Below are 11,979 nucleotides of genomic sequence, written 5' to 3'. Positions count from 1 at the left end.
ATGAATTTTACTTGTAAAATGTGAATGGAAAATGAGATTTTGTTATACCCAAACAAAAAAGGATTGGAGGGAGTGATTGCTCTGATGCGGACGCGACCTCTCATAGCGCAGGCATTGAACCGGCGCACCGGCCAAGAGGGCCCCACTTGTTGCAGGTGCGGCTGAACACGCATCCTCGCCGCATGCAACCGGCTTCAGACTGCCCCGCCTGCCTCCATGGAATCCGCGCGTGTGCCAGCAACACGTCCTTCCGTGAGCCGGCCGTCATTTTAGAACACAGAAATTACCAAAATATAATTAATTACGCATGGTCTTGACTTGTGCTCCCACTGGTAGTAGGAACTAGAGGTTTTTCTTTATTTATAACTCTCCTCACATTTTTTGGCTTTGAAGTGAATCTTGGTTGTGGACATTATTTGTGAATGTGTAGATATTTGTGAACATGAGTTTGATGTGGAAGTTGAACTTGGAATGTTGGGCTTGCGCGTGAACTATACCATGTCCAATGCTTCGTCTGTTATTGTTTGGAAAGTAATTACTGTTATTACATGACCCTAAAAAATTATTTTGTGCCACATCAGTAGATGCACAGACATCACAACAGGCATGCTGACTAGATAAAAATTTGAACCTAGCTATTATGAAGGAAAATTTGTATTGACAACAGTTTTAGATAGCAGGAGACGCATAGCTTGATGTGCCTCTGCTAGCTTCTTTCTGGCTTCTTGTATCACTTCTTTGGCTTTGGTGAAGAGAGCATCTGATTGCTCTTTTAGCTTCTTCAGGAACTCAACTACATTCTCAAGGGTTGCTGGACGCTTTCTTTCAGCCTTTACTAGAGCCACGAGGACACAAACAGTTGATGACTCCACCTGGCTTGTGTGTAATCCAGCATCATCTAGGAATTTCCACCTTGTGTCTAATCCAATATCATGGAACGGGCACCTTGTGTGTAATCCAGCCTCATTTTGGAAACATGATCTCGAGGTTGACCATACTTCCCTCCTCGCAGGAACTGCATCCTGACATGAAGTTACTTCTTTTTAGATCAATACTGAGAGCAACCCAGATCCATTTAGTAGAAGCCAGATAAACATGACTCGGAGAAGTGAATTCAAAAGGAAAAAAATAAAAACAGACTACAAGGTGAGAACACCCACTTCCTACATCAAGCTAAAAACAAAAGCATTAGGATGATTAAGACTCTTCTTATTACACATCGAAGAACACGAGGCTAAGAGAAACAGAAACTACAACATATACACATCGAAGAACATGGGGCTAAACGAAAGTAATTGAAAGGGTGTTACTTACCAAAGCTCGTTTTACAGGTTCGATGCAGCTCGTCTTTATCTTGTGATGCTCCTTGAAGATGTCCCCAATATCCCGTGTTTGGTTTGCATTGCTCCTCTGCATGTTCGCACTCATGGTTTTAAAATCTCAACATGGCAAGAAAAATATACTAGTAATACTCACGCATCTTGTGGGCAACATTAAAGCACTCGTCTTCCATGTTAGACCATCTCCAACAGAAATGCAACGCGCGGCGCTTTAAAAAAGCATTTACAGCGCTGGAATAGCCAGTTTTTGCAGGCCCGGAGATCGAGAAGTAGAGATAGAGAGTAGAGACATAGATAGTTCTCAGCATAGATAGATTAAAAAAAATAGATAGTTCAACTACTCCTCGTCGTCTGACTCCTCGGTGATGTCCTCCTCTGACGTCTCAATGTACGCGTGAACATACCGATCATCGTTGGATTCCTAGGGTGATGCTGCTCCTAGCCTCATGTTGAATTGAGCGGCCACTTTTTGCGCGCACTTGTCCTCGCGATAGGCGGATCACTCCGCCCTCCTCTTCTCCTTCTCTGCCCTCCTTTGCGCGTAGAACTCACGCTCGTTGATGATGTCATGTGGGAAGTGTTGGCGCCATAGCGCCATGGCTTCCTCGTCCATCTCGACGATGCCGAGACGGTGCTCCCGCCTCCTGTTGTCACGATGATCCTCGTCGGTGATAAGCCACGGCAGAGGCCCAAGCTCTTGCGCTCGCTCCCGTGTCAGCACGTTGGGGAATTTCAATGTTCTATGAGGCCACTGGAGGCGCCACGCCACCGCGTATTACTCGCGAGCGGCCTCATGGGTGGTGTCAAAATTGCTGAGGCCGAGGCGCATCCCGCGGAACCGGATCTCGGCAGAGAAGCCGCCGGAGGGGCGCGCGTGGACGCCGCGGTATCCCCAAGTTTCCTGGTGACGCGCCAGCATGGTGACGAGGCGAGAAAGAGCAAGGAGAGAGCGGTGACGACGCACAAAGTGGGGAGAGAGCGGTCACGAGGCATAGAGCGGGGACAGAGCGGTGGCGAGGCACATGGCCGGGAGAGAGCGGTGGCATGGCACAGAGCGGTGGGAGGGCGTTGGATTTTATAAAGCGCGCAGGACATCGCACGCCAAAACTAGCGCGTGCCCGGTTGCTTTTTCCCATGCACGTGTGATCATTTCCTGATGTCCTTGCTATCTCTACTCTCTTCTCTACTGTTATATTTATTTTATATTTTATATTTATCTCTACTTCTCTACTCTTTTAAAAAATAGAGTTGGTGATGATGGTGTGCCTGCCATCCTGCTATATAGGCCGTCTGGTTTATATCCGATGGATAGGAAGGAAACTATGGCAATTTTGTAGAAAGATACCCACATCCCTCTCCAAATTTGCAAATAAGGCCTTCCCCCGTTAATCCTTTTCTCCCACAAGATAAACTACTCATACAAATGCATCTTCAGGTTCCATGCAACGCATGGGCATCTTGCTAGTTCTAAAAAAACACTCCATCATTTGCCACACTACTGGTTGCAGATGAAGAACCTACCCAAGCACAGCGTGATACAGGAGCGACACACAATTACAAGCTGATATTCTGTTGGACAATGGAGGCTATAACCAATTACTTTTACGGGAACAATAGCAACCAGGAAATTTGAAGGGTAGGTATGAACAAAATTGGAACTGCACATGTACTGCTAAGAGATTCAATGCACACATTACCAATCGAGGAGGAGGACGATGGTTGTGACGGCCTCTGTGCATCATGGTTGGCAACGGGAGTCGGTTCATTGCCCACGACGGTGGTGCTTCAGTGCTTGGCGATGGCTTCCGGGAAGGATCCGAGACCGTGGAGGATGGTGCCGGGGAAGAGGCTCGGTGTACGATGACGATGGTGGACCGGCTCCAGTGCGGCGTACGAGGTCGTCGATGAGGCAAATGCGCTGCGGTGGACGAGTGCGCCGATGTAGAAGGGGAGGAGCACGAAGGCTACGGTGCTGTGGAGAAGTCTATTGTGCGGCGGGGATAGAAAATGGGGAGTATTCAGGTGTACTACTCTAGGTGTCGGGGTGGGGTTGGCTGGGTAGGGTAAACCTGAAGCTACCAAAACAGCCCCCTACCAAGCGTTATCCGTAGGCCTGTTCCGAAGGCTATGATGGTAACTTCGCACTGCTCGAATCAGGGGCGCGGGAGATTTTCCCGCCTACCTCAAAATTTATGACACTGAACTCCCCGTGTGGCGTGTTGGGTGATTGGGCTAAGCAACTAGCAAGTAGTACTAGTAGTTAGTAGTACTAGTAACTACTAGTACTCCCTCCGTTTTTATTAACTCTGCATATTAGGTTTGACCGAAGTCAAACTTCCTAAAGTATGACCAAGTTTATAGAAAAATATAAACATTAACCATAACAAATATGTATGATGTGAAAGTACATTCAATAATGAATCTAGTGGTATTTATTTGTTATTGTATATGTTAATATTTTTTGTTATAAACTTTCTGAGAGTTCACAAAACTTGACTTTGACCAATGCTAATACGCGGACTTAAATAAAAACAGAGGGAGTACACATTTGTTTTCTTAGTTTGTAGTGAATTAATCATTTGTTGTAATTGTGAAATGAATATATTAGGCTACTGACTTCGAATGTAATGGTCTATACAATTCAATAGTTACAATCATTGTTGAATTCCAAGATGTATGCAAGGTCTATAATACTTCACAATATGTTCAGACTCACATAATCCTAGTCAAATGAGAATCTAAATGCATTTCATAGTTATTACTTTGTAGGATGCAACAAAACCAACCATAACTCTACATCATCCATTATAAAAGCAACATTTTGTACACATCCCAATGTGTGAATGAAACGTGTAGAGAGAGCTTGCGAAGATGGAGTAGATAGGGCGGGAAAGATTGTATGCATGTGGGCTAGAGAGTAGGAGACAAACCTAACGAGAGAGAGAGAGAGAGAGAGAAAGAGAGAGGAAGAAGTTAGGTCTGTGAGAAAGATGGAGACATGTAATATTCATGAGATGCATGTGCATCTGGATTCTGTACACGTGGAGGAGAAGAGACAACAGGTTTGATGAGAGAGCTGGAAAAACACGGACGAGAGGGGAAGGATCTCGTGTGTTGAGGGATTGATAATTTTGTGCGGGAGAGAGAGGGATTGGTAATTTTGTGCGGGAGAGAGAGGGGGGAGGAGTCAGTCAGTTGTCGTCACATCATCCTGCTTCCAAATGGCCTCGCATTCTCTAGTGCAGTGTGGTCGCCGTCTTCGATCTCCTTGATGCCCTCTTTGAAGATTTAGGTGGTGTGCATGCTGGGGTGCAGAGAAGCACAAGCGAGAGTGGTCACCATATAACCTTGGATGGGGATGAATTGTGTGCTCGGGGGAGGGGGAGTGTGTGTGTTGTATGTGTGTGTGTGTGTGTGTCAGATATTAAGAGAAATCAAACCTATGGAGACAAATGTGTGTGTATGTGACAGAAAGCTACATGCTAAATAGGGTTTTCACGAAGAGATTGTGCGTGCGAGATTGAGAGCGATGTGCGAGCCGGGTGAGGTTGTCAAAATGTGTGCATTGATGCATGTGTTACATGCGATCATGCGAGGGATGGACGAATCAAGAGAGATGGTTGTTGTGTTATTGATTCTCCTCTCTCTCTCTCTCTCTTGCACACACACAAGTACAAATAGAAGACTGTTCTCTCATGTATACACAACGTATCGGCATCTCTCTATGTCTCACTCATGCATGATCATTTGCACATTCACACCTCTCTATGTCTCTATCACACGCACATCGTTTCCACATTGCCCTTCCGCCACAACACACATATGGACACATACACACGTTCTCTCTCAGTCACACACACAAAATCAGTATTAAAAAAACTAGGGCGCACCTAAAATGTCCAAATCCAAATAAACACAAACTGAAGCTAAATTCAAATATATGGAAATATTCTAGCGTGAAGAACTTTTCCAGGAAAAAGAAGTTGAGTAATATTCGGGGATTGTTTTCACACACACAAAATGGTTCGGTGGATGTCCTTCGAGCGTGACACGGTGACGCACCGTTCGATCGACCGCGCGGCCGCGGTTCACGCGCTTGCACATGATTTCGTATCATGGATGTGGTAACTAATATAAGCGCTGCCTCAGTCTAATGTTTACGTGTACTAGTACGGTTTTATTTTAAGTTTGACCAACCCTATATAAAACTAAACTAAGCTCCCATACACGCACTCATCAATATGCCACCGCCGCCGTTGTGCATGCCGGCGCCTGCCTGCTCCGGCCAACCATTTCTCGCCCATCATTGTCGTGTCGCTGCCATCCTTGTGCCATGAAGCCGAAGGATCGCCCACTCACGTCCTCTGTAGTCCCTCCTCGTGATGCCGTCACGCTGCCAAGCACGCGAGCAGCTGGTGGAGCCGCGTCTATGCACGTAGAGTACGAAGAGGAGGACGAGCACGTGCTCCGGCACGTCGGCGAGGAGCTAGCGTGTCATTGTTGTCTCCGCCTGCACGGAGGAGGCGTGCATGGTGGCTGTCACGGCGGAAGCCAGTCGCGCCTGCGCCGAGCCCGCAAACCGGGCACGGACTTGGAGTCTACCTTCGAGACCTTGAATGCCACGTGGATCCTACAATCTGAAGGAGCAATTTGGTTCAGTCGACTCTTGTGAGCCCTTGGATGCAACATGGATGGCCAGAAGTGCTTCTTCAACCTCTGAAATTGATGCACTGTTCATCTTCTCTCTCATGCATCGAGCCGCCAGCCCACCACACGCGTAACCGCCTGCCGCCACCGCCCCACCCTCCCTTGAACTGCCTGCCACCGCCATGCTCCCCCACCCCTGCTGAGGGATTCCTGGATTAGGGGGTCTCTGGACAGCCGGACTATATCCTTCGGCTGGACTGTTGGACTACGAAGATACAAGATTGAAGACTTCGTCCCGTGTCCGGATGGGACTCTACTTGGCGTGGAAGGCAAGCTAGGAAATACGGATATGTATATCTCCTCCTTTTTAACCGACCTTGTGTAACCCTAGCCCCCTCTGGTGCCTATATAAATCGGAGGGTTTTAGTCCATAGGACAACAGACAATCATACCATAGGCTAGCTTCTAGGGTTTAGCCTCTTTGATCTCGTGGTAGATCAACTCTTGTAATACTCATATCATCAAGAACAATCAAGCAGGACATAGGGTATTACCTCCATCAAGAGGGCCCAAATCTGGGTAAACATCGTGTCCCCTGCCTCATGTTACCATCCGCCTTAGACGCATAGTTTGGGACCCCTACCCGAGATCCGCCGGTTTTGACACCGACAATGGTGCTTTCATTGAGAGTTCCACTATGTCGTCACCATAAGGCTTGATGGCCCCTTCGATCATCGCTAGCGATGCGGTCTAGGGTGAGGCTTTCCTCCCCGGTCAGATCTTCGTATTCGGCGGATTCGCACTGCGGGCCAATTCACTTGGCCATCTGGAGCAGATCGAGAGCTACGCCCCTGGCCATCAGGTCAGATTTGGAAACTTCAACTACACGGCCGACATCCGCGGAGACTTGATCTTCGACGAATTCGAGCCCATGTCGGACGCGTCGCACAGTGGCGACGAGCATGACGTAACCCTGTCGTCGGACAATGTTCGGGAGATCGCATCCGCAACTACTCCGACCATCAATCCGGAGCAAGTCGCGCCATCCGAGAGCGGAGGGATGGACCCCGCCATGGAGGCTGCACTCTCAGTGGCGATAGAGCCGGATACTGACTTCACCCCTTATGAGAGCCGTGTCGCCGAACCACTGGATTCATCTTCGGCCACGGACTCCGAGCTGCTCACATCCGTGCCCGTCGAGTCCGACTGGGCGCCGATCATGGAGTTCACCTTCGTGGATATCTTTCAGCACTCACCTTTTGGAGATGTGCTAAATTCATTAAGGTCTCTCTCCCTGTCAGGAGAACCTTGGCTGAACTATGTCCGGCTAGAATGGGATGCGGACGATGAAGAAATTCGCTGCCCACCCACCACCCACTTAGTAGCCACTTTCGACGACTTAACCGACATTCTCGACTTCGACTCCGAAGACTTCGACGGTATGGACGACGAAGCCGGAGACGAATAGGAACCACCGCCCTCAGGGCGCTGGACCGCCACCTCATCATATGATATATACATGGTGGACACCCCCAAAGAAGGCAATGGCGACGAGACAGTAGAGGATGACCCCTCCAAGAAGCAACCCAAGCGCTGACGTCAGCGACACCCTCTAACTCCCGCCACAGCAAGAGCAGTGATACCGGCACAGGAGATAATAACACTCCAGATAGTGCCGAAGACAACAACAATCCCCTCCAGCACGACGTAGAGCTAGAGGACGAACAAGCTAGCCCTCCAGAGAAGGCAACAGACAGAGAACCAGAGGAGGACAATTACATGACTCTCTTTGAAGACGAGGCGAGCCTCGGCGATGATGAGTTTATCGTGCCTGAGGACCCCGTCGAGCAAGAGCGCTTCAAGCACCGGCTTATGGCTACGGCAAATAGCCTAAAGAAAAAACAGCAACAGCTTCAAGCCGATCAAGACTTGCTAGCAGACAGGTGGACCGAAGTCCTTGCAGCCGAGGAGCATGAACTCGAGCGCCCGTCCAAAAGTTACCCAAAATGCAGGTTGCTACCTCACCTCGAGGAGGAAGCATTGAAACCTCATTCACTAGTGTACGATGCGGCTGACCGGCCACTACACGGCCGAGCCAGAGAGGCGTTTCAGCCTAAAGTTCAGACCGCACCCCGTCGCCACTCAATCAAAAACACTAAGGCCCAGGGAGGATCTGGAAGACGCATTTCTTGACAACTTCCTGGGCACTTATGTGCAGCCACCAGATGCTGATGACTTGAGCCACATAACCCAGCAGCTAGGGGAATCAGCCAGACAATTCTAGACACGGTTCCTGACTAAGAAAAATCAAATTGTAGACTATACGGATGCAGAGGCCTAAGCAGCATTCAAGCATAACATCCGCGACGAGTGGCTCGCCCGCCACCTCGGCCAGGAGAAGCCGAAATCTATGGCAGCCCTCACGACACTCATGACCTGCTTTTGCACGAGCGAGGACAGCTGGTTGGCTCGCAACAACAACACATCGAGGAATCCGGATACCTCGGATACCAAAGATGTTAATGGTAGGCAGCGTCGTAATAGACCAAAGCGCCGCAATAACGGTGATAACACCGAAGATACGGCAGTCAATGCCGGATTCAGAGGCTCTAGATCCGGTCAGCGGAAAAAGCCATTTAAAATAAATACTCCGGCTCCGTCCAGTCTGGATCACATACTGGATCGCTCGTGTCAAATCCACGGCACCCCCGACAAGCCAGCCAATCACACCAATAGAGAATGCTGGGTGTTCAAGCAGGCCGGCAAGTTAAATACCGAGAACAAGCACAAGGGGCTGCACAGCGATGATGAGGGGGAGCCCCGGCCGCCGAACATAGGAAGACAGAAGGGGTTTCCCCCTCAAGTGAAGACAGTGAACATGATATACGCAACCCACATTCCCAAGAGGGAGCGAAAGCGTGCACTAAGGGACGTCTATGCGATGGAGCCCATCGCCCCAAAGTTCAACCCATGGTCTGCTTGTCCGATCACCTTCGATCGCAGGGACCACCCCACTAGCATCCGTCATGGCGGATCCGCTGCACTGGTCCTAGACCCCATCATTGATGGATTTCACCTCACTCGAGTCCTTATGGACGGCAACAGCAGCCTGAACCTGCTTTATCAGGATATAGTGCGAAAAATGGGTATCGATCCCTCGAGGATCAAACCCAGCAAAACCACCTTTAAAGGCGTCATCCCAGGTGTAGAGGCCCATTGCACAGGCTCAATCACACTGGAAGTGGTTTTCGGATCACCGGATAACTTCCGAAGCGAAGAGTTAATCTTTGACATCGTCCTGTTTCGCAGTGGCTATCATGCACTGCTCGGACGGACAGCATTTGCAAAATTCAATGCAGTGCCGCATTACGCATACCTCAAGATCAAGATGCCAGGACCTCACGGGGTCATAACAGTAAATGGAAACACAGAACGCTCGCTCCATACGGAAGAGCACACTGTGGCCCTTGCAGCAGAGGCACAAAGCAGTCTGTTCAGGTAGACCACTCATTCGGCGTCACAGCCCCCGGACACCTTCAAGCGAGTCTGGAACACGACGCAAGAAGTCCGAACACTTTCGACAGTGCGGCACCCTGAACTTATAGCATTATATGCATCAGCTCCGAATCATGTCTTTGGTCAAATGTTGGGTTGCCCGGCTCCCACGCTTTGGTACCTTACGTTCTGCTATATCGGCTAAGGTAGCGGTGGGAGAACTACTGCGATTGTGTCCCAGTTCTTCCGGACGAACACCTCAGTAGAGAAAGCCAAAAACTGACTGTCATGATAAGGCGGGAGACTGGTCGCTGTTCGAGAGGTCTCAAGTCCTTAAAGACTTTTTCCGCTTTGGGCGAGGAGTCGGCCTTATCCGGCTTAGGCGTGTATAGCGCCCCAAATTCGGCCCTCCGAATACCAGGGGCTTCGCCAAAAATTTAAAATCATAGACTTCTATGGCTAAGTGAGAGTGATAAAGCATTATAGTCTGATTGCCTGGATCGTTGCGCTGAACACCTCCCTTGAAGGACCCAAAATTGGGGTAAAGAGTGTTCAGATTTACCCCGAACACCCCGGTACAAGTTACATGGGGGTAGAAGCCGACTACTGGCCAACTCTCAGATTTTATAAACGGCCGCACAGAAGGTAATATTTTAAATTAAGAAAGCGTCGCATGGCGCAAACGAACTAGTTTCATATTACAGGATCACATGGGCATGTTCATTCAAAAATTACATCCTTGGCACACTCATCTTCCACTAAGCGGGAACCCTTCAGGACACTCTCATAATAATTCTCGGGGCAGCGATGCTCCTTGCCCTCTGGCGGCCCCTCCTTCACCAGCTTCATGGCGTCCAGCTTCGCCCAGTGCACCTTCGCCCGGGCAAAAGCCCTGCGTGCACCTTCGATGCAGATGGACCGCTTGATGACTTCAAGGTGGGGGCAGGCTTCCACAAGCCGTCTCACCAGACCGAAGTAGCTGCCGGACAGGGGCTCGCCAGGCCACATCCGGACTATAAGGCCCTTCATGGCCTGTCCAGCCGCCTTGTGAAGTTCGACCAACTGCTTCAGCTGGTCGCTCAAGGGCACGGGGTGTTTGGTCCCAGTATATTGAGGCCAGAACAACTTCTCCGTTGAGCTTCCCTCCTCAGCCCGGTAAAACTCCGCGGCATCCAATACACTGCAGGGAAGATCTGCAAACGCTCCTGGAGAGCTCCGAATTTGGGTAAGAAAAAGTAAAGTCTCCTTCATGTGCTTGCTTTGCATAAAGAATGCCTTACCCGCTGCTATTTTCTTCACCGCGTCATTCTCCTGGGGCCTTGTGGGCTTCGGCCTTAGCGCTCCGGACACTTTCAAGCGCCTGCGCGAGCTCGTACTCTCGCGTCTTTGAGTCAAGCTCCAAGGACTCGTGCTTTTTGGCGAGAGCCTCGAGCTCTTGCTGCACCTCGCCTACTCGGGCTTCTTGCGTCTCCCGTTCAATGCGTTCTTTGGCCACTTTGTCTTCGGCCTCGGACAACGCCTTCCTCAGGGTCTCCACCTCGGTCATGGCCCCTGACAAATTCATGATGATCCTATTACTTTACACCGAAACTTCTTTTTAACTATATAGATAGGGGTATATCTTACCTTTGCTCTCTTCGAGCTGCCTCTTGGTAAGGCCGAGCTCATCCTTGGACCGCTTCAGGTCCTGCTTCAGCACAGAGACCTCCGCAGTACATGCGGCAACGGCCAGCAGTGAAGCCTGCACATACACATAGACATACTCTAATTAGACTCCTGAGTTATCATTTGATACTCTATTCGGCTTTTCTTCGCGAACGCCGAACAGAGCATCAGGGGCTACTATCTATGCGGTAATATTTTCTTATATTTTGAATGCTTACCTCAAAGCCTATTAGGAGGCTGGCGCAAGCTTTGGTCAGTCCGATTTTGGCGGACTAAACCTTCTCAACCACCACACTCATGATAGTGTGGTGCTCTTCTTCGATGGAGGTGCTGCGAAGCGCTTCCAGTAGGTTGTCCGGTGCCTCTGGTTGGACAGAGGACACCAGCACGGATGGTTGGCCCACCTTAATGGGGGACCGCCTGTCGGGGTCCGGAACCATCGAAGGTTCCAGCGCGGTGTCCGGCTGGGGCCCGAACTCAAAGCCCGTAGGAGCCTCGCTCCCTTGGTACCCATGGTCCGGGAAGTCGCCGCGAGGCGCCCCCAAGACCACCTCCCCTTGGCTCGGTGCCATTTGAGACAACACCTCGGCGTTGTCCGTAGGGCGAGGGGTGGAAGCGGTCGGAGGAGAACAGCTGTTCATATCCGACGAGTCCAAAGAGCCGCTCGACAAGGGTACGTCGAGATGAGCTCGGGACGGACTGCATAATCATGTTCGACATGAGGAAAGGCAGTACAATAAAACATACCATGAAGTACTATGATGTCCAGACCCTTACGACTTCGCCAGGGGCTTGTCCCTGGGTAGCCACTCGTCGCCGCTATCGGCGGCCA

This window comes from Triticum aestivum, chromosome 7A, assembly GCF_018294505.1.
Source record: "Triticum aestivum cultivar Chinese Spring chromosome 7A, IWGSC CS RefSeq v2.1, whole genome shotgun sequence".
NCBI lineage: Eukaryota > Viridiplantae > Streptophyta > Magnoliopsida > Poales > Poaceae > Triticum > Triticum aestivum.
This window is presented reverse-complemented; position numbering follows the sequence as displayed.